At 43.9% G+C, this 25,729-nt stretch overlaps 2 long non-coding RNA genes across 4 annotated transcripts; both read left to right on the plus strand.

Moving 5' to 3' along the window:
• The first annotated feature begins 659 nt into the window (after window positions 1-659).
• Window positions 660-3,430, plus strand: LOC119878146. Of its 2 annotated transcripts, none has more exons than XR_005386667.1 (3): window positions 660-1,522; window positions 1,598-1,763; window positions 3,372-3,430. It is a non-coding gene; the product is annotated as an uncharacterized LOC119878146 (long non-coding RNA). The 2 variants fall into 2 exon arrangements; XR_005386666.1 differs by having other exon boundaries at window positions 1,620-1,763.
• Window positions 3,431-3,445: 15 nt separating this feature from the next.
• On the plus strand, window positions 3,446-20,624 carry LOC119878147. Of its 2 annotated transcripts, XR_005386668.1 has the most exons (3): window positions 3,452-3,507; window positions 5,470-6,485; window positions 20,433-20,624. It is a non-coding gene; the product is annotated as an uncharacterized LOC119878147 (long non-coding RNA). The 2 variants fall into 2 exon arrangements; XR_005386669.1 differs by lacking the exon at window positions 5,470-6,485 and having other exon boundaries at window positions 3,446-3,507.
• The last annotated feature ends 5,105 nt before the right edge of the window (window positions 20,625-25,729 follow it).

Here is a 25,729-nt window from a genome sequence, read left to right on the forward strand (position 1 = left end):
CTTCCCCCTTCCCCAGAGCTCCTAAGAGAGCAATTGCAAATAACCTCAGCGTGGCATCCTGTGTTGGGCAACAGGCCCAGTGATTTCGGATCAGGAAGACCTGGAGCACGGGCGTCCCAGCTGTGCAGCGGGATTCCAAGCTGCAGAATCTTATTCCCTGAGGCTATCTTGACAACTGACTTTGTACATAGAAAAGCTCTCCTTTGTCTTTAAAAGTTGAGGAGCGAGTCATAGAGTTTTATCTCTGTACATCTGATTGCTCAGATTCCAATCTGAGATGTATTTCCTGTTAATAAGGATAATTTACTACTATCTGTAGTACTATGGTTAAAATATTCTGACACAAGTAATTCAGAGGGAAGGGTTTCTCATCTCTTTCTTCACAGTTCAGTCACTCATCAGGAAATGCATCTTTATGGATTTGGAATGAACTGAGAGACATTATTACCAATGGTCCTATTATTATGTGAAGGATTCTTCCCTGAGATTCTTCCCCTATTTCAACTGACACAGAAACACTGTGAACTCTTTGGAAGACAAATGTCAAGGAAATAAATGTTATGCATTGCTAATTTTATTTTTTTATTTTTTTCTTTTATTTATTTATGATAGTCACAGAGAGAGAGAGAGGCAGAGACACAGGCAGAGGGAGAAGCAGGCTCCATGCACCGGGAGCCCGACGTGGGACTCGATCCCGGGTCTCCAGGATTGTGCCCTGGGCCGAAGGCAGGCGCCAAACCGCTACGCCACCCAGGGATCCCCCATTGCTAATTTTAAATGCACTTACAGTATGGTGTCTATTATACTAGAATTATTTTTATCTGATTTTTGCTATTTATTATCCGTTCCTGCTTTTCAGGTTGAGGAGGCATTATACGTGTTCATAAGTGTTTTTCTTTCCTTCTGATCTAAAATTCTTACTTTGTTTCCATCAAAGGAACTCTTTAAGAACAAGGCAACAGTTAATTAAACTATTCTTAAAATGTCTTCACACTTGGAGCCTGATTCATTTAAGTCAATTTTCAAAATAAATCTTATTTATTAGGAAAAAAACAAAGATTTATAGGGAAATTGAGAAGATAGTATAGTGCATTCACATGCACTTGCACTCAATTTCTCCAATTATTGATATCTTATATTAGTACGGTACAAATATGAGCTAATGAATCAATATTAAAATAGTCACATTAACCAAAGACGATACTTTATTCAGATTTCCTTAGTTTTTGCTAAGTTACCATCCCTCATATTACATTCCATTTGTCCTCATTTTTTCTTAGGCTCCTCTGGATTGTGACAGTCTTTCAGCCTTTCCTTGTTGTTGTTGAACTGGAACACTTTGAGAAGGAGAGTATTTTGAAAAATTTCCCTCAGTTGGGACATGTCTGTCGTTTATCTCATGATTGAACTGTTTTTGTGGATTATATACAGAGATATGCTGCCATTTTTATTATATCATATAAAGGATAGATACTATCACATGATTTATCAGTCTTGGTATCGATCTGATCATCTTGCTAAGGTAGTGTTTGTCAGCTTTCTCCGTAGTAAACTGATTCATTTTTGTTATTTTTATTATTATTTTTATTATTATTAGTGTATTATCATTATTATTTTAGGTTTTTCATAATATATTTGTAGAAGGAAGTTACTACGTGTATTGCACACATAAGAGTGGGAAGCTATGCTCATGAACTTGACGGTGGAATGTCTGCACAAATTCTTTGAAATTCTTCTACATGGGAGATTTCTCTTCCCTCCAGGTTTGTTTGATTTTTTTTTCAAAGATGTTATTTATTTATATGAGAGAGAGAGAGGAGAAAAAGCATGAGCGAGAGGGGTAGAGGGAGAGGGTGAAGCAGGTTCCATGCTGAACAGGGAGCCTGCCTTGGGACCTGGATCATGATCTGAGCCTAAGGCAGAAGCTTAACTAACTCAGCCACCCAGGTGCCACTCTTTCTTTCTTTTTTTTAATAATAAATTTATTTTTTATTGGTGTTCAATTTGCCAAATATAGAATGACACCCAGTTCCCATCCCGTCTAGTGCCCCCCTCAGTGCCCGTCACCCATTCATCCTCACCCCTGCCCTCCTCCCATTCAGTCACCCCTAGTTCATTTCCAGAGTTAGAAGACTTTATGTTCTGCCTCCCTTTCTGATATTTCCCACACATTTCTACTCCCTTCCCTTATATTCCCTTTCACTATTACCTATATTCCCCAAATGAATGAGAACATACAATGTTTGTCCTTCTCTGATTGTCTTACTTCACTCAGCATAATACCTTCCAGTTCCATCCACCTTGAAGTAAATGGTGGGTATTTGTCATTTCTAATGGCTGATCAAGGTCCACCTTTTCTCTCTCTTAATCTTCTGAGTCTCCTATGATATGAATGTTATAGTTTTATTAAGTGGCTGAACTCCCTAAGTCTGCCTCTTTGGTCCATAACCTTTCTTGTTTTGAAGACTTCCACTTGGGACTACATCTCAGTTATAGAATTTTTAACGTTGGACTGACTTGATTTAAGTTCTTTTATTTCTACAGTAAGGGATTCTCTAGTTTGCTTCTGTGCTCTTTTTCCAGCCCAGCTGCTATCTTTATAATCATTGTTTTAAACTGTAGTTAGACATCATATATGTTTATTGATGAACTTCCTGGCTGTGAGTACTACTTCATGTTATTTTATGGAGGAGAATTTCTCAATCTCATTATTTTTTCCAAAAAAGAAAGAAGAAAGAAAAAGAAAAATCAAGAAAAACAATAACAACTGCCCTCCCCCCAAAAAACCAGATTATTTTAGCCTGCTTGTTAAAAGATTCTAAATCCCAAAATATGAAACACAATTAAAGTACCATGAAAGTAAAAAAAGAAATATATAAGGTACATACAAAAAATTAAAATAAGGCAATTAATAAAAAAGAAACAAAGAAAAAAATTAAAAAAGAGCACAGTGTACAAAGGAATCTAGACTGTACTTTCCAGGCAGAGCTGAAGCTCTGCAGCCTCTGTGGTCCAACAACTTGGCGGCAGCAAATGGTCTGTGTGGGGTCTGGGGATGGGCCGTGGTGCTGATTGTCAGGTGCACATCTGCCTAGGAGTTGATCCTGCGGGGGTCAGAGGCGGGGTGGGTGTCAGCGTCTCTGGGCTCAAGCGGGCAGCGCTGGGCTGCTCCCTGAGACCCGGCCCTAATGGGCGGGATGCGGGTGGGGATGTTAGGTCCTCTGGCTCTGGGGCTGAGCATCCCACCCCCCTGTCTGCTGGGGCCTCTAGAGAAGAGCCCCCAAGCCCCCAGGTCTCTGCCGCTGCTCTCAGAACCCTGCGTTCACTCTACCTGCGTCCGAGCTTCTTTTGGTTTTCTTTTTTTATCTCAGACTGTTGTGCCCAAGATTGCGAATCTGAGAAACCACCGAGAAGCTGACATGATGCAAACACACGAGGGTTTATTTACAAGCTCGAGCTTGTGTCCAAGTATACCCGACAGAGCAGAGCAGGGACTTGGACCCCGAGGTGAGTTTTAGCTTAGTTTTAAGGGCTGGTCTCGGGGAACTCCCAAAGGGCTGGAGCAATTCCTCAAGTTCTGTTTACATTCTGATATGGGGCCTTCAAGGACATTGAGATCTGTTCTAATAGAGGCTTCCTGCCCTTGGACTGGGCTCAGTTTTTATTCTATTGTGGGGCTTGCTGTGTCCTGACAATGAGCACTCAGGAAGGAAATGACGGACGTGACTCCCTTCTCAGGAGCATCACAGAGAATAAATGAGACTGAACCAAAGGAGCACAAGACTTGTGCACTTAGCCATACCAAGCTTTGGGAAGCCGTCCTGGGCTCGTGGGTTGGGAGCCTCATCGTGTGAAAATGTCCACAGTTCCTGAAGCCACCCTCAATTTCAATGTCATTCCTGTCAAATCATGGTGGCACATCCTATAAATAGGAAAAAAAAAACCCATAACATCCATCCGCCCCCACAAATGACCCCGGACAGCAAATCAGTATTGGAAAAGCAGGACAGAGTGGGACGCAGCACTTTCCTATTTCAAACGATGTCACAGAGACACAGGATAAAGCAGTGTTTTCCTCGGGACCCCTCCTGGCTCCATCGGTTAAGCATCCGACTCCTGACCTCACCTCCTGATCTCAGGGTCGTGAGTTCTCGCCCTGGGCTGGTCCATGGAGGAGGCCTGACGCCTACTTAACAAACCACACCCATGTGGGTTGGTCCCAGCATAAGGCGAAGGAACAGAACAGAGTCCTGTAGGAAACGTGTTCTGATACAACAGATTTTAACTTAATTTAATTTAAACCCAATTAATTAACATATAGTGTATTATATTTTCAGAGGAAGAATTCAGGGATTAAACAGTTGGAGATAACCGCAGTACTCGTGACATCACGTGCCCTCCTTCATGCTGGTCCCATGTTATCCCCTCCCCCGTCCCCGCCTAGCAGCGACACTCAGTTTGTTTCCTTTATTTTTTTTAAATTATTTATTTATTAATTTACCATAGACACACACGCACAGAGGGGGGGGGCAGACAGAGACACAGGCAGAGAGAGAAGCAGGCTCCATGCACTGGGAGCCCAATGTGGGATTCGATCCCGGGTCTCCAGGATCGCGCCCTGAGCCAAAGGCAGGCGCCAAATTGCTGCGCCACCCAGGGATCCCCAGTTTGTTTCCTTTAATTAAGAGTCTGTATTTCCTGCATCTGTTTTCATCTTATTTGTTTTTCCTTCCCTTCACAATAGTTCATCTGCTTTGCTTCTTTAATTCCAGCTATGAATGACACCACACGGTCATTCTCTTTTCCGACTGACCTATTTCACTTAGGATGATCCTTCTAGTTCTATCCACGTCATTGCAAATGGCAAGATTTCCTTCTCTTTGATAGCTGAGTACCATTCCTCTCTCTATGACCATCATCTATCTCCCATCATCTGGCAGAGGGCACCGAGGCTCCTCCCAAGTGTGGCTACTGTGGACCCGGCTGCTGTGGAAATTGGGGTGCAGTTGTCCCACGTCTCACTGCATCTGTATCTTCAGAGTGAGCTCCAGGCTGTACACCTGCTGGTCGCAGGGCGGCTCTATTTGTAACTTCCTGAGGAGCCTCCACACTGTTTCCAGGGTGGCTGCACCAGCCCGTTGTCCTGCCCACAGTGGAAGAGGGTTAAGGGAGTTTTACAGGAAGTGGTAAAAGTCTGGTCCACATTTCATTTCGTTTTTTGGGCTCCAATTCCTTCTCCTTAAGTATTTTTGGGGAAGCTGGGTGTTGGGCTCCTTTTCAGTCAGACGTTTCCGGAGATAACAGGCCACAGCTGGAGCCTGGAAGGAGGCAGAGTTGGGCCTGGGGATGGGCACTCTGCCTCCTGCACAGCCTCCTGCAGCGCCTGAGCATCCCGCAGGGGGCGCCTGAGCCCAGGCACCACCCAGAGGGCACGCATGTGCAGTAGGCCTTGTCTGCCTGCACTAACAGGAGCCAGCCTGTGCTGGGGAGGCCTGAGGAAGACGTGGGGACACGTCCACGCTGATGAGCCACAGCTTCCTCAGAATCTGCGGGGAGTCTTCAGGGGGCAGCGTTCACGATGACAGGAGCCCCGGTCTCCTCAGGACACATGGTGAGGCTTTTCAGTAAGATGTGAGTCCGCATCCATGCTGACAGGAGCCCCTGGGCCACCTCAGGACACGCGGGGAGGCTTCTGAAAGATGTGGTGCCGCGTTCACTCTGTCAGGAGCTAATGGGCCCCTCAGGACATAAGTTGAGTCTTCTGGAAGCTGGGGGCCGCATCCACAGTGACAGGAGCCTCGGCCACCTCAGAACCTGTGGTGACGATTCAGGAGGACGTAGGGCCACATCCACACAACCGGACACTGATGTCCTCAGGACCCCCGGTGTAGATGTTGGGAAATATGGGGATGTGTCCGTGCGGACAGAAGACCCCAGCCTTGTCAGAGGCTAAGAAAGATGTGGATGCCGAATCCACACTGACAGGAGTCTCCGGCCTCCTCAGGATGCACTGTGAAGGACTGGGATGATTTGGGGCCACGTCCATGCTGACAGGAGCCCCCAACCTCCTCAGGTCTTATGGTGAGGCTGAGGAAATTCTGGGGCCACGTCAAGACTGAGAGGACCCCTGTCCTCCTCAAGACCTGCACTTTGGCTTTGGGAGACATGGGTCTGCGTCTAGGCTGACAGGAACCCACAGCCTCCTCAGGACCTGCGGTGCGTTTTCTGGGGGACGTGGGGCCATGTCCAGGCTGACAGGAGCCCCGGGCCTCCTGAGAACCTGCTGTGAGGCTTCCAGAGGATGTGAGGCATACCCACAGTGACAGGAGACCAGGCGTACTCAGGACCCGCTGACTAAGTCTCTGGAACACGTGGGGCCACATCTGCACTCACAGGACCCCGGCTTCCACAGGACCTCCTGGAGGACTCTGGAGGTGCCATTGGGGACCACGTCCATATCAGTAGGGACTCCTCAGAACCATAGGGTAAGTGAATGGGTAGAATGAATGATAGGGTCAGGGGAGGGGAGGCATTTGGTGGTTAGGCTTAGGTTAGATGTTAGGGGTTATTATTATGCTTATGGTTACGGATTAGAGGTTAGAGTGAGGGATAAGGGTAAGGGTCAGTGGTTAGGAGTTAGGATGGGGGTTTGTGTGAGGGACAGGAGTTAGAGTTAGGGATAGGGTTTAGACTTTAGGGATTAGGGCAGGAGGTTAGGAGTTGGGGTTTGGGTTATGGTGAGAGTTAGGTTTGGGCTAGGTTTGCAGTTAGGGTTAGGGTTTAGGGTGTGAGTTAGGGTCAGGGGTTAGGGTTAGGGGTTAGAGTAAAAGTTACGGCTAGGTTTAGTGTTAGGGCGAGGGTTAGGTTTAGGATAGGGGTTAGGGATAGGATTAGGGTTAGTGTTTGGTAGGGGTTAGGGTTAGGGTCAGGTCAGGGTCAGGGTAAGGCTTGGAAAAGGTTAAGAGTGGGCTAGGCAGTGGGTTAGGGATTAGTTTTAGGGTACGGGTTAGGGTACACTTTTGGGTATGAGATAGGATTAGTATTAGAGGGTTAGGGTTAGGGTACAGGTTAAGTTTAGGAATACGATTTGAGTACATTAAGTTAAGGTTATGGTTAGAGGTTAGGGTTAGATTTAAGGTAAGGGTCAGGGTTAAGGGTTTAGAATAGGTTTAGGAGTTAGGGTGAGTGTTGGCAGGAAGGTTCAGTGAATGTGTTTCGGTCTTGGGGTTTGTGTTTGGTTTTTGATTAGTGGTAGTTCTTGTTTAAGGGTTAGGTTAACATTAGGCTTAAGTGTAGGGTAAGGGTTATGTCTGTGTATGGTTAGAGTTTGTGTCTTGGCATGTGCCTGCACTGGGACTCCTAGCATCTTGGGCAGTTTAGTTTTATGCACTCTATTTAGGTTTTGGTTTCAAAGATAGCCTGACTCCACCAAGTCAGTGGCCTCCCCAGAGAATCAAAATCCAGGCTTCTCTGGGGTGAGAATAGGCATGGCAGGCTTCTCCTGAGCTCAGCTAAGGAGGGGTTTGTGACTCTAAAGACTTTTATTTGGATTTTCAGTTGCCTTTCTGATTTTATCTCTTGTGCGCACATGTATCCTCTATACTACCAATTATTATTTTAAAGTTTTACTTGAATTCCTCTTTGTAAACACAGTATGATATAGTTTCAGGTTTACAACATAGTGATTCAACCCTTGAATACAACGCCTGGTACTGGTCAGAGGTGACCTCCACTATCCCCATCCCCTGATTCCCCATCCGTCCCACCTTCCTCTGGTATTTATTAGATTATTTTGTGTGGTTAAGAGTGTGTATCTTGGTTTGCATCTCTCATCCCCCCATTTGCCCCTTTGCCAGTTTGGTTTCTTAAAATTCACATGTGAATGCAATTGTATGGTATTTGGTACCTGTCTTACTCTGACTGACTGAGTTCATTTAGCGTAAGTCCCTTCCACTTCTCCTACGTCATTGTAAATGGCTTCATTTCATCCCTTCTGTTGACCCAGTGATGTTGCAGTGTGTATATTTAACACATCGTCTCTGCCCATTCATCGTCGATGGACATCTGGGCTGTATACACAGTTTCGCTGTTGTTGATAACGCTGCTACCAACACTGGGCTGCGTGTTCCCCTTCGAATCTACTAAACTACTTTTGTATTTTCAGGGTAAATACCCAGCTGTGCAATTTTGGAATCGTAGGGTAGCTCTATTTTTAACTTCTTTTTAAAATTTTTTTTTATGATAGTCACAGAGAGAGAGAGGCAGAGACACAGGCAGAGAAAGAAGCAGGCTACCTGCACTAGTAGCCTGACGTGGGATTCGATCCCGGGTCTCCAGGATCACACCCTGGGCCAAAGGCAGTTGCCAAACTGCTGTGCCACCCAGGGATCCCCTATCTTTAACTTCTCAAGGACCCTCCAGACTGTTTTCCACAGTGGCTGCACCTTTATTTACGTATTCATGAGAGACACAGAGAGGCAGAGTTATAGGCAGAGGGAAAATGAGGCTCCATGCGGGGAGCCTGATGTGGGACGGGATCCCCCAGGAGCTTGGGAACATGACCTTAGCTAAAGCAGATGCTCAACCACTGAGGCACCCAGGTGCCTTCCTGATTCTGTTTCTTTGCTAATTATGGGTCTGTTCATATTTTCTATTTCTTCCTATTTCAGTTTTGCTCGTTTGCACATTTCTAGGGATTTGTCCATTTCTTCCAGGTCTCCCAGTTTGTTAGCATATAATCTTTCTCAGTATTCCCTTATAATTGTCTTATTTTTCTGGTGTTGATTGTGATCTCTCTTCTCTCATTTGTGATTTTATTTATTTAGGTTTTCTCTTTTCTCGTTGATAAGGCTGGCTAGGGCTTGATAGATTTTATTAATTATTTTGAAGAACCAGCTCTTAGGGATCCCTGGGTGGCACAGCGGTTTGGTGCCTGCCTTTGGCCCAGGGCGCGATCCTGGAGACCGAGGATCGAATCCCACGTCGGGCTCCCGGTACATGGAGCCTGCTTCTCCCTCTGCTTGTGTCTCTGCCTTTCTCTCTCTCTCTCTCTGTGACTATCATAAAAAAAAAAGAACCAGCTCTTAGTTTCGTTATTCCATTCTACTGTTTCATTTTTTCTGCATTGTTTATTTCTGCTCTCATCTTTATTTTTTCCCTTCCTCTGTAGGCTTTAGGCTTTGTTTGCTATTGCTTTACCAGCTCCTTTAGGTGTAGGATTAGGTTGTGTATTGGAGACTTCTTATTTCTTGAGGTAGGCCTGTATTGCTATGTACTTCCCTCTTAGGACTGCCTTTGCTATATCCCAGACGTTTGGAGAAACATGTTTTCATTTTCATTTGTTTTATATTTCCTCCTTAATTTCCTGGTTGCTCCATTCATTCTCTAGTAGGATGTTCATAATCTCCACGTATTTTTGGTCTGTCCAAATTTTTTCTTACTGTCGACTTCGAGTTTCTTAGCGTCGTGGTCCGAAAATGTACAGGGTGTGATATCAACCTTCTTGTACCTGTTGTACCTGTTGATGGCTGATTTGTGGGTCATGATATGATCTATTCTGGAGAATGTCCCATGTGCACTTGAAAGGAATGTGTGTTCTGCTTTAGGATGAAATGTTCAGACTATATCTGTTGAGTCCCTGTGGTCCAGTGTGTCAAGGCAATTGTTCCCCTGTTGATTTTCTGCATAGACGATCAGTCCATTGCTATCAGTGGGTGGTAAAATCCCCTGTCATTGTATTATTATCAGTGAGATCCTGTACATTTGTCATTAATTGGTTTCTATATTTAGGTACTCCTATATTGGCAGCATAAATATTTAGTTGTTTGAACTTTTTTTAAAAAATAAATTTATTTTTTATTGGTGTTCTATTTATCAACAAGCAGAGTAACACCCATGCTCATCCCGGCAAGTGCCCCCCTCAGTGCCCGTCACCCATTCACCTGCACCCCCTGCCCTCCTCCCCTTCCAGCATCCCTTGTTCCTTTCTCAGAGTCAGGAGTCTTTATGTTCTGTCTCCCTTTCTGATATTTCCCACACATTTCTTCTACATTCCCTTATATTCCCTTTCACTATTATTTATATTAACCAATTGAATGAGAACATATGTTTGTCCTTCTCCGATTGACTTACTTCTCTCAGCGTAAAACCCTCCAGTTTCATCCAGGTTGAAGCAAAAGGTGGGTATTTGTCGTTTCTAATGGCTCAGTAATATTCCATTGTATACATAAACCACATGTTCCTTATCCATTCATCTTTCAAAGGACTCCAAGCCTCCTTCCACATTTTGGCTATTGTGGACGTTGCTGCTGTAAACATCGGGGTGCAGGTGTCCCCGCGTTTCATTGCATCTGAATCTTTGAGGTAAATCCCCAACAGTGCAATTGCTGGGTCATAGGGCAGGTCTATTTTTAACTCTTTGAGGAACCTCCAGACAGTTTTCCAGAGTGGTTGCACCAGTTCACATTACCACCAAAAGTGTAAGAGTCTTCCCTTTTCTCTGCATCCTCTCCAACATTTGTTTTTTTCTTGCCTTGTTAATTATCCCCATTCAGTGGTGTGAGGTGGTTCTCATTGTGGTTTTGATTTGTATTTCCATGATAGCAAGTGATGCAGAGTATTTTTTTTTATGTTCATGTTGGCCATGGCAATGTCGTCCTCTGTGAGATTTCTCTTCATGTCTTTTGCCCATTTCATGATTGGATTCTTTGTCTCTTTGTTGTTGATTTTAAGAAGTTCTTTATCGATATTTGAAACTAACCCTTTATCTGATACGTCATTTGCAAATATTTTCTCCCATTCTGTAGGTTGTCTTTTAGTTTTATTGACTGTATCCTTTGCTGTGCAAAAGCTTCTTATCTTGATGAAATCACAATAGTTCATTTTTGCTTTTGTTTATTTTGCCTTCGTGGATGTATCTCCAAGAGGTTACTGTGGCCAAGTTCAAAAAAAGATATAGCCTGTGTTCTCTCGGATTTTGATGGACTCTTGTCTCACATTTAGATCTTTCATTCATTTTGAGATTATTTTTGTGTATGGTGAGAGTGGTGTAGTTTCATTCTTTCTTCTGCATGTGTATGTCCATTTTCCCAGCACCATTTATTGAAGAGACTGTCTTTCTTCCAATCGATAGTCTTTCCAACTTTATCGAATATTAGTTGACCATAAAGTTCAGGGTCCATTTCTGGGTTCTCTCTTCTGTTCCATTGATCCATTTGTCTGTTTTTGTGCCAGTACCACACTGTCTTGAACCACAGCTTTGTAGTACACCCTGAAATCTGGCATTGTGATGCCCCTAGATATGGTTGTCTTTTTTAAAATTCGCCTCACTATTCAGGGTCTTTTCTGATTCCACACAAATCTTTTTTTATTATGATAGTCACAAACAGAGAGAGAGAAAGAGGCTGAGACACAGAGGGAGAAGCAGGCTCCATGCACCAGGAGCCTGACATGGGATTCAATCCTGGGTTTACATTATCGTGCCCAGAGCCAAAGGCAGGCACCAAACCGCTGCATGACCCAGGGGTCCTGATTCCACACAAATCTTAAAATAATTAGTTCTAAGTCTCTGAAGAAAGTCCATGGAATTTTGATAGGGTTTGCATTAAAGGTGAACATTGCCTTGGTAAAATTGATATTTTCACAATGTTAATTCTGCCAATCCATGAGCATGGAATATTTTTCCATCTCTTTGTGTCTTCCTCAATTTCTTTCAGAAGTTTTCTATAGTTTTTAGGGTATAGATCCTTTACCTCCTTGGTTAGGTTTATTCCTAGGTATCTTATGCTTTTGGGTGCAATTGTAAATGAGATTGACTCCCTAAATTCTCTTTCTTCAGTCTCATTGTTAGTGTATAGAAATGCCATTGATTTCCGGGCATTGATTTTGTATCCTGCAACGCTACCAAATTGCTGTATGAGTTCTAGCTATCCTGGGGTGGAGGCTTTTGGTTTTTCTAGGTAGAGTATCATGTCATCGGCGAAGAGGGAGAGTTTGACTTCTTTGTCAATTGGAATGACTTTATTTCTTTTTGTTGTCTGATTGCTGAGGCAGGACTTCCAGTACTATGTTGAATAGCTGTGGTGAGAGTGGCATCCCTGTCTTGTTCCTGATCTTAGGGAAAGGCTCTCAGTGCTTCCCCATTGAGAATGATATTTGCTGTGGGCTTTTCATTGATGGCTTTTAAGATGATGAGGAATGTTTCCTCTATCCCTATGCTCTGAAGTGTTTTGATCAGGAATGGATGCTTTATTTGTCAAATGCTTTCTCTGCATCTAATGAGAAGATCATATGGTTCTTGGTTTTTCTCTTGCGGATATGATGAATCACATTGATTGTTTTACGGGTGTTGAACCAGCCTTGTGTCCCAGGGATAAGTCCTACTTGGTCATGGTGAATAATTTTCTTAATGTGCTGTTGGATCCTATTGGCTAGGATCTTGTTGAGAATTTTTGCATCCATGTTCATCAGGGATATTGGTCTGTAATTCTCCTTTTTGGTGGGGTCTTTGGTTTTGGAATTAAGGTGATGCTGGCTTCATAGAACGAATTTGGAAGTACTCCATCTCTTTCTATCTTTCCAAACAGCTTTCGTAGGAGAGGTATGGTTTCTTCTTTAAACGTTTGATAGAATTCCCCTGGGAAGCCATCTGGCCCCGGACTTTTGTGTCTTGGGAGGTTTGGATGACTGCTTCAATTTCCTCCCTGGTTATTGGCCTGTTTAGGTTTTCTATTTCTTCCTGTTCCAGTTGTTAGTTTGTGGCTTTCCATGATTGCGTCCATTTCTTCTACATTGCCTAATTTATTGGCGTATAGCTGTTCATAATATGTTGTTAAAATCGTTTGTATTTCCTTGGTGTTGGTAGTGATAGCTCCTTTCTCATTCATGATTTTATTAATTTGAGTCTTCTCTCTCTTCTGTTTAATAAGGTTGGCTAATGGTTTATCTATCTTATTAATTCATTTAACCATTTCCATTCCTCATTCTGTTGATCTGTTCCACAGTTCTTCTGGTCTCGATTTCCTTGAGTTCTGCTCGAATTTTAATTAACTCTATTCTTCTGTTGGGTGTAGGATCTATCGGCTTTTATTTCTCTAGCCCCTTTATGAGTAAGGTTAGCTTTTGTATTTGAGTAGTTTCCCGTTTCTGAATGGATTCTTGTATTGTGATATATGTCCCCCTTAGGACTGCTTTTGCTGCATCCCAAAGAATTTGAACGGTTGTATGTTCATTCTCATTAATTTCCATGTATCTTTTTAATTCTTCCTCAATTTCCTGGTTGACCCTTTCATCTTTTAGCAGGTTGATCCTTCACCTCCACGTGTTTGAGGTCCTTCCAAACTTCTTGTTGTGATTTAGTTCTAATTTCAAGGCATTATGGTCTGAGAATAATGCAGGGGACGATCCCCATCTCTTGGTATCGGTTCAGACCCTATTTGTGACCCAGTATGTGATCTATTCTGAAGAAAGTTCCATGTGCACTTGAGAAGAATGTGTATTCAGTTGAGTTTGGATGTAAAGTTTTGTAGATTTCTGTGAAATCCATGGGGTCCAGTGTATCATTTAAAGCTCTTGTTTCTTTGGAGATGTTGTGCTTAGAAACGTATCGAGGGTAGAAAGAGCTAGATTGAAGTCACCAAGTATAAGTGTATTATTATCTAAGTATTTCTTCACTTTGGTTATTAATTGGTTTAAACATTTGGCAGCTCCCACATTCGGGGCATATATTGAGGATTGTTAAGACCTCTTGTGGGATAGATCCCTTAAGTATGATTTAGTGTCCCTCTTCATCTCTCACTGCAGTCTTCTGGGTAAATTTTAGTTTATCTGATATAAGGATGGCTACCCCTGCCTTCTTTTGAGGACCTTTTGAATGGTAAATTGTTCTCCAACATTTCATTTTCAGGTTGTAGGTGCCCTTCTGTCTAATATGAGTCTCTTGTAGACAGCTATAGATGGGTCCTGCTTTTTTATCCAGTCTGAAACCCTGCCCCTTTTGATGGGGTCATTAAGCCTGTTCACGTTCAGAGTTACTATCAACAGATATGAGTTTAGTGTCTTCATGATATCTATTCAGTCCTTGTTTTTGTGGATTGTTCCACTGAACTTCTTCTTAAAGGGGAATTTTAAGAGTCCCCCTTAAAATTTCTTGCAGAGCTGGTTTGGAGGTCACATATTCTTTCAGTTCCTGCCTGTCTTGGAAGCTCTTTATCTCTCCTTCCATTTTGAATGAGAGCCTTGCTGGATAAAGTATTCTTGGTTGCATGTTCTTCTCATGGAGGACCCTGAATATATCCTGCCAGCCCTTTCTGGGCTGCCAGGTCGCTGTGGAGACGTCTGTTGTTACCCTAATGCTCCTCCCCATAAAGTTCAGGATTTTCTTGTCTCTTGCTGCTTTAAGGATCTTCTCTTTATCTTTGGAATTTGCAAGCTTCACTATTAAATGTCGAGGTGTTGGACGGTTTTTATTGATTTTAGGGGGGTATCTCTCTATTTCCTGGATCTGAATGCCTGTTTCCCTTCCCAGAGTAGGCATGTTTTCAGCTATGATTTGTTCAAATACATATTCTGGCCCTCTGTCTATTTCGGCACCCTTGGGAACCCCAATTTCACATAGGTTTTTCTTCCTCAGGCTGTCATTTATTTCCCTTAATCTGTGTTCCTGGTCTTTTAATTGTCTGTCTCTTTTTTCCTCAGTTTCTCTCTTTGCCATCAACTTGTGTTCTATGTCACTCACTCGTTCTTCCACCTCGTTATCCCTCGTCATTAGGACTTCTAGTTTGGATTGCATTGCATTCAATTGATTTTTAATTTCAGCCTGATTGGATCTAAATTCTGCAGTCCTGAAGTCTCTTGAGTCCTTTATGCTTTTTTCTAGAGCCACCAGTAGCTGTATAATAGTGCTTCTGAATTGGCTTTCTGACATTCAGTTGTAATCCAGATTTTGTAACTCTGTGGGAGAGAGGACTGTTTCTGATTCTTTCTTTTGAGGTGAGGTTTTCCTTCTAGTCATTTTCCTGAGTGCCAAGTGGCCAAAAACAAATTGACTTGGGAAAAGGAGAAAAAGAGAGGAGAGGAAGAAGGAAAGAAAAGAGTAAAAGGAAAAAGAATAAAGGAAGAAAGAATAAAAAAAGAAAGAAAAGAAAGAAAATGGGGAAAAGGGTGGGGGAAGCAATCAGAAATAAAAAAAAAACATGGGAGAGTATCTTCTGTTTCTGTATACTTTAAGTCCCTTGACTTCCCCTGGAACTTGTCCGTCTAGCTGGTCTTCTGGCAGAGGGGCCTATTGTGCTGATTTTCAGGTGTTAGCATTTGGGGGAGCTGCTCTGTCCCCTGCTTGGTGCAGGGCTCAGTGCAGTTAGTTTACCCCGTGAGGTCCCAGGAGGAACAACCCCAGTGGCAGCGGCCAGCTCTGGAAACCTGTATTCAGCCCACACAGTAACTCGGGAGCAGTCCACTTCTAATGGCTGAGTAATATTCCATTGTATACATAAACCACATCTTCTTTATCCATTCAACTTTCGATGGACACCGAGGCTCCTTCCACAGTTTGGCTATTGTGGACATTCCTAATATAAGCATCGGGGTGCAAGTGTCCCGGCGTTTCATTGCATCTGAATCTTTGGGGTAAATCCCCAACAGTGCAATTTCTGGGTTGTCTTGAAGGTCTATTTTTATCTCATTGAGGAACCTCCACAAAGTTTTCCAGAGTGGCTGCACTAGTTCACATTCCCACCAACAGTGGTTTCTATATTTAGGTACTCCCATGTTGGCAGCATAAATATTTAGTTGTTTGATCTTGATAGAGAGTCTTTTTAATTATGAAATAATGCCCTTCTTCATCTCTTCTTACAGTATTTGTTCTTTCTTTTTTGAAATTTAAAATATTTATTTATTTATTCATGAGAATTACACAGAGAAGCAGAGGAAGGAACATAGCAGAGTGAGAGGCAGGCTCCCCAAAGGGAGGCTGATGTGGGACTCGATCCTGGGATCCCAGAATCACACCCTGAGCCGAAGACAGATGCTCAACCACTGAGCCACCAGGTGTCCCCCAGGTTTTGGTTTCAAATCTCATTTGTCTGATATAAGTATGAGTCCTCCAGCTTTCTTTTGATATCCATTAACGTCATAGATGATTTTCCATCCCCTGACTTTCAATCTGTTGGTGTCTATAGGTCGAAGGTGAGCATCTTGTAGGCAGCATACAGATGGATGTTGTTTTTTTTTAATAATAATTTTATTTATGATAGTGAGAGAGAGAGAGAGAGAGCGAGAGAGGGAGGCAGAAAATTAGGCAGAGAGAGAAACATGCTCCCCACCAGGAGCCCAATATGGGACTCGATCCAAGACTCCAGGATCACACCCTGAGTCAAAGGCAGAGGGTCAACCCCTGAGCCACCCAGGCATCCTGGATCCTGCTTTTTAAGCCACTCTGATACCCTATATCTTTTGATTGAAGCATTTAGTCTATCAGCAGTCAGAGTGATTATTCAAAGATATGAACTCTGTGCATTTCTGTTACCAGAAGAGTTGGTGTTTCTGGTGACGTTCTCTGGGCCTTTCTAGTCTTTGTTGCTTTTGGTCTCTTTTTTTTCCCCCACTAGAAGAGTCCCTCTTAAAATTCCTTACTGGACTGGTTAAGTGGTCATGAACTCCTTTATGTTGCCTGTCTAGGAAAATCTTTATCTCTCCTTCTCTCCTGAATGACACCCTTGCTGAAGAAAGAATTCATACAAATTGGACTCCAATAAAAAGAAATTTAAAAACATAAAATAAATTCTTTCTAATATGATTGAGGAAAATGGCATTTAGGAGGAAAACCAGAAGCTGAAAGAGAGGAGGACAGATTTCACTCTCCGTAGCCTTCACAGGGACCTGGTGTCCTTTCCTAGGAGGGCCCCCCCTCCAGAGGATGCTTCCTGCCCCTCTGCACTCCTTGTTGGATCACAGCAGGCACATCTCGGTGTCTCCAGCACCTCTACAGTAATGGCTTATAGCGTTTTCCATGTATCCTATTGGGGACCACAGCGTAGTGTATGTAACCATCTGGCTGCTGTTTGACAACATTGGGGGGATTCCAACTTTTGTTGGTTTTGAGGTGCGTGTGTGTCTGTCACATGCAGCTATCCCGTGCAGCTATCGGATCCTCTGGCTGGTCACCCAAAACCCCAAAATGGTTGGCAGAATATCATTTCTGGTGCTGGTACTGGGCGGCTAGCTGGGCTCTCCTGGCCACACTGGCGCTCACTCGTGCAGTGACTTTCAGCTGGAGGGTCAGCTGAGCTGGAAGTTCCGGCTCAGCCACATTCCCATGTCCGGCAGTGGGTCCGGCCGCCCCGGGAAGGCACGTGGGGACGTCAGCTGTGTTTGCCTGGTGGCAACCCTGCAGGGGCTGGTTGGGGCCTAGGTGGTGCCCCCTCCTCCTCTCTGGGGGTCTCTCCACCCCCCGTGCACAGAGTTCTGGGAGACACAGAAATGGGCTGGCTGTGCATTTTCGCACCACAACACTTTATTGACTTTGTACAGCAAATGGGCTCAGAGCCATAGGTGCGTGCCTTCCCCTGGGGAAGGAGACCTTTCTGTCCTTTATGTGGGGGCAAGAATCACATGGGGTGGGTGGGCGGGTGTTGGAGTCCCCCATCTGGGAGCATGTGTGGACTCCAGGTGGTGGCGTGTGTCCTGAGGTTTCAGCCTTAGTGACAGTTCTGAGGACAGCAGAGCTGACCTGGACCTGCTGGTCATGGGTTCCTGTGCTGGGTCCCAGCAGGGCAGCTGGACCCCTGCCTCGGACCCTCTGGGGCCCCAGCACCTGGAGGACCCTGCCTCATGGTGTGGGTGCGGGTGTGGCCCACCGGCTTACCCCTCCTCTCCCCACACTGGTGTGTCCCGGGATCCCCAGGGCTGCCCTAGATAAGTGACCTGTATCGGTGGGGCACGCCCAGGGCCCAGGAGGCCACATCCACTTTGAGAGGGCTCGCTCAGCCCAGGGCCAGAATCCAGGGTTGGCCAGGGCCATGCGGGCCTGATTCCATTAGTCTTTGAGTTGGGACTGGTGGGGGCTCAAATCAACCCAGCCCCCACAGAGCCTGGGCCCAAGTCAGCCCAGGTCCCTCTGGGTTATGGGCTGGTGTCCTGTGCAGGTTGTGCTGCACTCCCGGAGGGACAGTGGGTGGAGGCAGGGCACAGTGTGTCTTCTGCACCACTCTCCTGCACACACACTGTCCGGGACTCCCTGCCTTCCCTCCTCCCTGCAACCGCTGGGTACTCAATGGGACACCCGGGCTTCTGATGTGAGCAGGGTATCCAGAGAACCCCGGGGAGTCTGAGCATGTCCCACAGGGTGCAGGTGCACTGGGTCCTTGCTTAGGGACGATGGTGTGGGGGTTGATGGTGTGGGGGCAAAGGGTATGATGGTGGTGGGTTGTGGGGTATGGTGTAGTGGGGATGGTGTTGGGGTATAGTGTGGGTGGGGATTGTGTGAGGCTGTGAGTGTGTGAGGGGGATGGTGTAGGGGCTATGCCATGGGGGATGATGATGTTAGGGGATGGTGTGGGTCTGGGGAATGGGAGGATGGTGTGGGGGGCCTACAGACACAGGGCATCCCCTTTCTCTAAGATGCACACGGAGACGTCTACAGATAAAGGCGACCCCAGTCTGGGGTATGCTGTGACACCTGCCCCTGGGGACCCCTGTGGTGAGTGCAGGGCCCTGGCTGGACGAGGGGCATTATCTGGGGGTCATCATACTATGTATGTTTACAAATTGCAAATTGTCTCAAATTGAATGCATAGAATTTAGAAATATATAAAGTCCTGAGGGTGGGTATCACCCTGACCCGTCCGACCCTCATCAGATTGATGTGTGTCCTGCAGTCACGGCCATGCACCCTGCCCCCAGGTCCCCTTACTGGCCCCATGGCCCTCACCCCATCCCCTTGCTTTTCAGGGGGCCGTCCCTCACCCCTTTGGGTTTCAGCTTACATGGCAATCCCTGGAGGCCTGTCCTAGTGGTCTCCTCATCCCTGAGACCCCGAGGGTGGGGGCACGGTGTTCATCCCCAACAATCTACCATGGAGCAGTGTGTTTTTGGCTGCTGTTCTTCCCCAGGCTCTGAAGCCCTGTGTTCCCTACCCAGAAGCCCCCGGTCCTCCTGGGTCTCGATCCCCCTGGCCCCTCAGCCTCACCCTACCCCTAGTAGTCCCAAAACATGACGTGACTGCTGAACATCCTGTTGATGTCCAGGTCCCCCAGCGTGATGTCCCTAGAGGAGACTAGGGTCTCCTCCTTCATTTCCTGTGGGAAAACCGGGGAGGAGGAGCTGGCGTCAGGGACACAGACCCCAACCTGTCTGCCTGGGTGGGGATCCCTGGGGCCACCATGGGAGTGTGTACTGCCAAAACCTCCTTCCTTCCTCTGGGAGGCCAGGGACGGTGGGAGTCCCCACCGTGCTCATGGGACCTGTGTGATGGCCTGTGCCCAGCTGTTGTAGGCAGGGAGGAGACTGAGTGTCACCCTGGGTGGGAGGAGATAGGGGTTCAGCCAAGGCAGGAGGGGACATGGGGGTGTTGTGCCCAAGTTTGCGAATCTGAGAAACCACTAAGTAGCTGACACCAATGCAAACACACAAGGGTTGATTTCCAAACTCCAGCTTGCGTCCAAGTACACCCAACACAGCGGAGCAGGGACTTGGACCCCGAGGTGGGTTTTAGCTTAGTTTTAAGGGCTTGTCTCGGGGTCCTCCATAAGGGCTGGAGCAATTCCTCAAGTTATGTTTACATTTTGATATGGGGCCTTCAAGGGTATTGGGCTCTGCTCTCATTCTAATAGGCGCTTCCAGCCCTTGACATGGGCTCAGTTTCATTTTATTGTGGGGCTTTCTAGGCCATTAAGCTGTAAACCTTTGTTTTTTTCCTGTAACTGAAGTAATGTAAATTTCAGGTCTTCTTCACAGGGGCCTGGGATGGCTGGACTTGTTCGAACACTGAACTTAAAGTAGAAAGGCCTTCATTTTCTCGGCCTCCTTGTGTCCAGTCCCATCCTATCTAGCTCTTTCCCCTTCCCTGGAGCTCCTAAGAGAGCAATTGCAAATGACCTCAGCTTGGCAGCGTGTGTTGGGGGACAGGCCCATGGATTTGGGATCAGGAAGACCTGGGGCGTGGGCGTCCCAGCTGTGCAGCAGGATTCCATGCTGCAGACTCTTATTCCCTAAGGCTATCTTAACAACTGACTTTGTACATAGAAAAGCTCTCCTTTATCTTTAAAAGATGAGGTGTGAGTCTAAGTTATTTTTCTCTGCCCATCTAATTGCTCAGATTCCAATCTGAGACGTATTTCCTGGTAATAAGGATAATTTACTATCCGTAGTACTATGGTTAAAATATTCTGACACAAATAGTTCAGAGGGATGATGCTTTCTCATCTCTTTCTTCACAGCTCAGTCACTCATCAGGGAATGCATCTTTATGGATTTGGAAAGAACTGAGAAACATTATTACAATGGTCCTATTATTATGTGAAGGATTCTTCCCTGCGATTCTTCCCCTAATTCAACTGACACTGAAAAACTGTGAACTCTTTGGAAGACGAATGTCAAGGAAATAAATGTTATGCATTGCTAATTTTAAATGCACTTGCAATATGGTGTCTATTATAATAGAAGTATTTTTATCTGATTTTTGCTTTTATTATCCTTTCCTGCTTTTCAGGTTGAGGAGGCATTATACGTGTTCATAAGTGTTGTTCTTTCCTTCTGATATAAAATTATTTCTTTGTTCCCATCGAAGGAACTCTTTAAGAATAAAGCAAAAGTTAATTCAACGATTCTTAAAATGTCTTCACACTTGGATCCTGATTCATTTAAGTCAATTTTCAAACTAAATCTTATTTATTAGGAAAAAAACAAAGATTTACAGGGAAATTGAGAAGATAGTACAGAGCATTCGCATGCACTGGCACTCTATTTCTCCAATTATTGATATCTTATATTAATACGGTACTAATATGAACTAATGAATCAATATTAAAATATTCGCATTAACCAAAGACCATACTTTATTCAGATTTCCTTAGTTTTTGCTAAATTACCATCCCTCATATCACATTCCATTTGTCCTCCTGTTTTCTTAGGCTCCTCTGGATTGTGACAGTCTTTCAGCCTTTCCTTGTTTTTGTTGAACTGGAACACTTTGAGAAGTAGAGTATTTTGTAAAATTTCCCTCAGTTGGGACATGTCTGTTGTTTATCTCATGACTGAACTGTTTTTGTGGATTATATACAGAGATATACTGCCATTTTTATTATATAATATAAAGGATAGATACTATCAACATGATTTATCAGTCTTGTTATCGATCTGATCATCTTGCTGAGGTAGTGTTTGTCATCTTTCTCCGTAGTTAAGTGATTATTATTATTATTATTATTATTATTATTTTAGGTTTTTCATAATATATTTTGCAGAAGGAAGTTACTATGTATATTGCACACATAAAAGTTTAAACTATGCTCATGAACTTGAGTGTGGTATGTCTGCACGAATTGTTTGAAATTCTTCTACATGGGAGATTTCTCTTCCTTCTGAGTTTGTTTGTTTCTTTTTCAATGATGTTATTTATTTATATGAGAGAGAGAGGAGAAAAAGCATGATCGAGAGTGGCAGAGGGAGAGGGAGAAGCAGGTTCCCTGCTAAACAGGGAGCCTGCCTTGGGACCTGGATCATGATCTGCGCCTACAGCAGAAGCTTAACTGAATGAACACCCAGGTGCCACTCTCTATTTCTTTCTTTCTTTCTCTTTCTTTCTTTCTTTCTTTCTCTCTTTCTTTTATTTTAATAATAATTTTATTTTTTATTCGTTTTCAATTTGCCAGCATACAGAAAAACACCCAGTGTTCATCCATCAAGTGCCCCCATCAATGCCCATCACCCATTCACCCCCACCGCCCGCCCTCCTCCCCTTCCATCACCCCTAGTTCATTTCCCTGAGTTGGAGTCTTTATGTTCTGTCTCCCTTTCTGATATTTCCCACACATTTCTTCTCCATTCCCTTATATCCCCTTTCACTATTATCTATATTCCCCAAATGAATGAGAACATACAATGCTTGTCCTTCTCCGATTGACTTACTTCACTCAGCATAATACCTTCCAGTTCCATTCACGTTGAAGCAAATGGTGGGTATTTGTCGTTTCTAATGTCTAAGAAAGGCCCACTTGTTCTCTTTCTTCATCTTCTGAGTCTCCTAAGATATGAATATTATTGTTTTAATAATTGGCTGACTTCCCTACGTCTGTCTCTGTGGTCCATAACCTTTCTTGTTTTTATGGCTTCCACTTGGGACTGCATCTCAGTTATAGCATTTTTAACGTTGGCCTGACTAGATTTTAGTTCTTTTATTTCTGCAGTAAGGGATTCTCTAGTTCTTCTGTGCTCTTTTTCCAGCCCAGCTGTTATCTTTATAATCATTGTTTTAAACTTTAGTTAGACATCATATATGTTTATTGATGGACTTCCTGGCTGTGAGTACTACCTCATGTTATTTTATGGAGGTGAATTTATCCATCATTACCTTTTCCAGAAAAGAAAGAGGGAAGAAAAAGAAAAACCAAGGAAAACAATAACAACTGCCCTCCAAAAAAAACACCAGATTATTTTGGCCTGCATTTTAAAAGATTCTAAATCCAAAAATATGAAACACAATTAAAGTACCATGAAAGTAAAAATAAGAAATATATAAGGTACATACATAAAAATTAAAATAAGGTAATTAATAAAAAAATCAAAGAAAATAAATGACAATAAAGCACAAAGTACAAAGGAAGCTAGATCCTACTTTCCAGGCAGAGCTGAATCTCTGCACCCTCTGTGGTCCGACAACATGGTGGCAGTGAGTGGTCTGTGCAGGGTCTGGGGATGGGCTCTGGCGCTGATTATCAGGTGCACATCTGCGTGGTAGCTGCACCTGCGGGGTCAGAGGCGGGGTGGGTGTCAGCACCTCTGGCCTCCAGTGGGCGGTGCAGTGCTGCTCCCTGAGACCCTTCCTGATGGGCGGGATGCGGGTGGGGTCTCTGGGTCCTCTGGCTCTGGGGCTGAGCATCTGGTCCCCCAGTCTGCATGGGCCTCCACAGAAGAGCCCCCAAGCCCCCGGGTCTCGCTGATTCTCTCAGAAACCTGCGTTTACTCTACCTGCGTCCGATCTTCTTTTGGTTTTGTTTTTTTATCTCAGAGTGTTGTGCCCAAGATTGCGAATCCAAGAAACCACGTAGAAGCCGACACTGATTCAAACACACGTGCGTTTATTTACAAGCTCGAGCTTGTGTCCAAGTATACCCAACAGAGTGGAGCAGGGACTTGGATCCCGAGGCGGGTTTTAGCTTAGTTTTAAGGGCTGGTCTCGGGGACCTCCAGAAGGGCTGGAGCAATTCCTCAAGTTCTGTTTACATTTTGATATGGAACATTCAAGGGCATTGAGCTCTGTCTTCATTCTAATAGAGGTTTCAGGTCCTTGGCCTGGGCTCAGTTTTGATTCTATTGTGGGGCTTTCTAGGTCATTAAGCTGTAAACTTTTGTTTTTTTCCTGTAACTGAAGTAATGTAAATTTCAGCTCTTCTTCACAGGGACCTGGGATGGGAGGACTTGGGCTAACACTGAATTTAAATTGGAATGGCCTTAATTTTCTTGGCCTCCATGCTTCCCGTTCCATCCTAACTATCTCCTTCCCCCTTCCCCAGAGCTCCTAAGAGAGCAATTGCAAATGACCTCAGCATGGCAGCGTCTGTTGGGGGACAGGCCCAGGGGTTTGGGTTCAGGAAGACCTGGGGCACGGGCTTCCCAGCTGCGCAGTGGGAATCCATGCTGCAGACTCTTATTCCCTAAGGCTATCTTGACAACTGACTTTGTACATAGAGAAGCTCTCCTTTGTCTTTAAAAGATGAAGAGCGAGTCAAAGCAATTTTTCTCTGCCCATCTGATTGCTCAGATTCCAATCTGAGACGTATTTCCTGTTAATAAGGATAATTTACTATCCGTGGTACTATGGTGAAAATATTCTGACACAAGTAATTCAGAGGGATGAGGGTTTCTCATCTCTTTCTTCACAGCTCAGTCACTCATCAGGAAATGCATCTTTATGGATTTGGAATGAACTGAGAGACATTATTACCAATGGTCCTATTATTATGTGAAGGATTCTTCCCTGAGATTCTTCCCCTGTTTCAACTGACACTGAAACACTGAACTCTTTGGAAGACAAATGTCAAGGAAATAAATGTTAGTGCTTGCTAATTTTAAATGCACTTGCAATATGGTGTCTATTATATAGAAGTATTTTTAATCTGATTTTTGCTATTATCCGTTCCTGCTTTTCAGGTTGAGGAGGCATTGTAGGTGTTCATAAGTGTTTTTCTTTCCTTCTGATATAAAATTCTTACTTTGTTTCCATCAAAGGAACTCTTTAAGAATAAGGCAAAAGTTAATTCAACTATTCTAAAAATGTCTTCACATTTGGAGCCTCATTCATTTAAGTCAATTTTCAAAATAAATCTTATTTATTAGGAAAAAAACAAAGATTTATAGGGAAATTGAGAAGATAGTACAGAGCATTCGCATGCACTTGCACTCAATTTCTCCAATTATTGATATCTTATATTAGTATGATACAAATATTAGCTAATGAATCAATATTAAAAAATTCGATTTAAACAAAGACCAAAAACAAAAAACAAAAAAAAAAAAAAACAAAAATGAAAACAAAGACCATACTTTATACAGATTTCCTTAGTTTTTGCTAAGTTTCCATCCCTCATATCACATTCCATTTGTCCTCATGTTTCCTTAGGCTCCTCTGGATTGTGACAGTCTTTCAGCCTTTCCTTTTTGTTGTTGAACTGGAACACTTTGAGAAGTAGAGTATTTTGTAAAAATTCCCTCAGCTGGGACATGTCTGTTGTTTATCTCATGACTGAACTGTTGTTGTGGATTATATACAGAGATATACTGCCATTTTCATTATATCATATAAAGGATAGATACTATCAACATGATTTATCAGTCTTGGTATCGATCTGATCATCTTGCTGAGGTAGTGTTTGTCAGCTTTCTCCATAGTAAAACTGATTATTATTATTAATTATTATTATTATTATATTATCAATATTTTAAGTTTTTCATATTATATTTTGGTGGTAGGAAGTTACTATGTGTATTCCACACTTTAGAGTGGGAAGCTATGCTCATGAACTTGAGGCTATAATGTCTTCACAAATTGTTTGAAATTCTTCTAAATGGGCGATTTCTCTTCCTTGTGGGTTGGTTTGTTTCTTTTCAAAGATGTTTTCTATTTATTTGAGAGAGAGAGGAGAGATAAAGCATGAACGAGAGGGGCAGAGGGAGAGGGAGAAGCAGGTTCCCTGCTGAACAGGGAGCCTTCCTTGGGACCCTGGATCATGATCTGAGGCCTTAAGGAAAAGCTTAACTGACAGAGCCACACAGGTGCCACTCTTCTTTCCTTTTTCTTTCTTCTTTCTTTCTTGTCTTCTTTCTTTCTTTTCTTTTTCTTTCTTTCTTTCTCTTCTTTCTTTCTTCCTTTATTTTTAATAATAATTTTATTTTATTGGTGTCAATTTGCCAACATACAGAATAACACCCACTGCTCATCCGTCAGTTCAGTGCCCCCCTCATGGCCCATAACCCATTCACCCCCACCCGCCCGCCCGCCATCCTCCCCTTCCATCAC

This window comes from Canis lupus, unplaced genomic scaffold (assembly GCF_011100685.1).
Source record: "Canis lupus familiaris isolate Mischka breed German Shepherd unplaced genomic scaffold, alternate assembly UU_Cfam_GSD_1.0 chrUn_S1009H1177, whole genome shotgun sequence".
Taxonomy (NCBI): domain Eukaryota; kingdom Metazoa; phylum Chordata; class Mammalia; order Carnivora; family Canidae; genus Canis; species Canis lupus.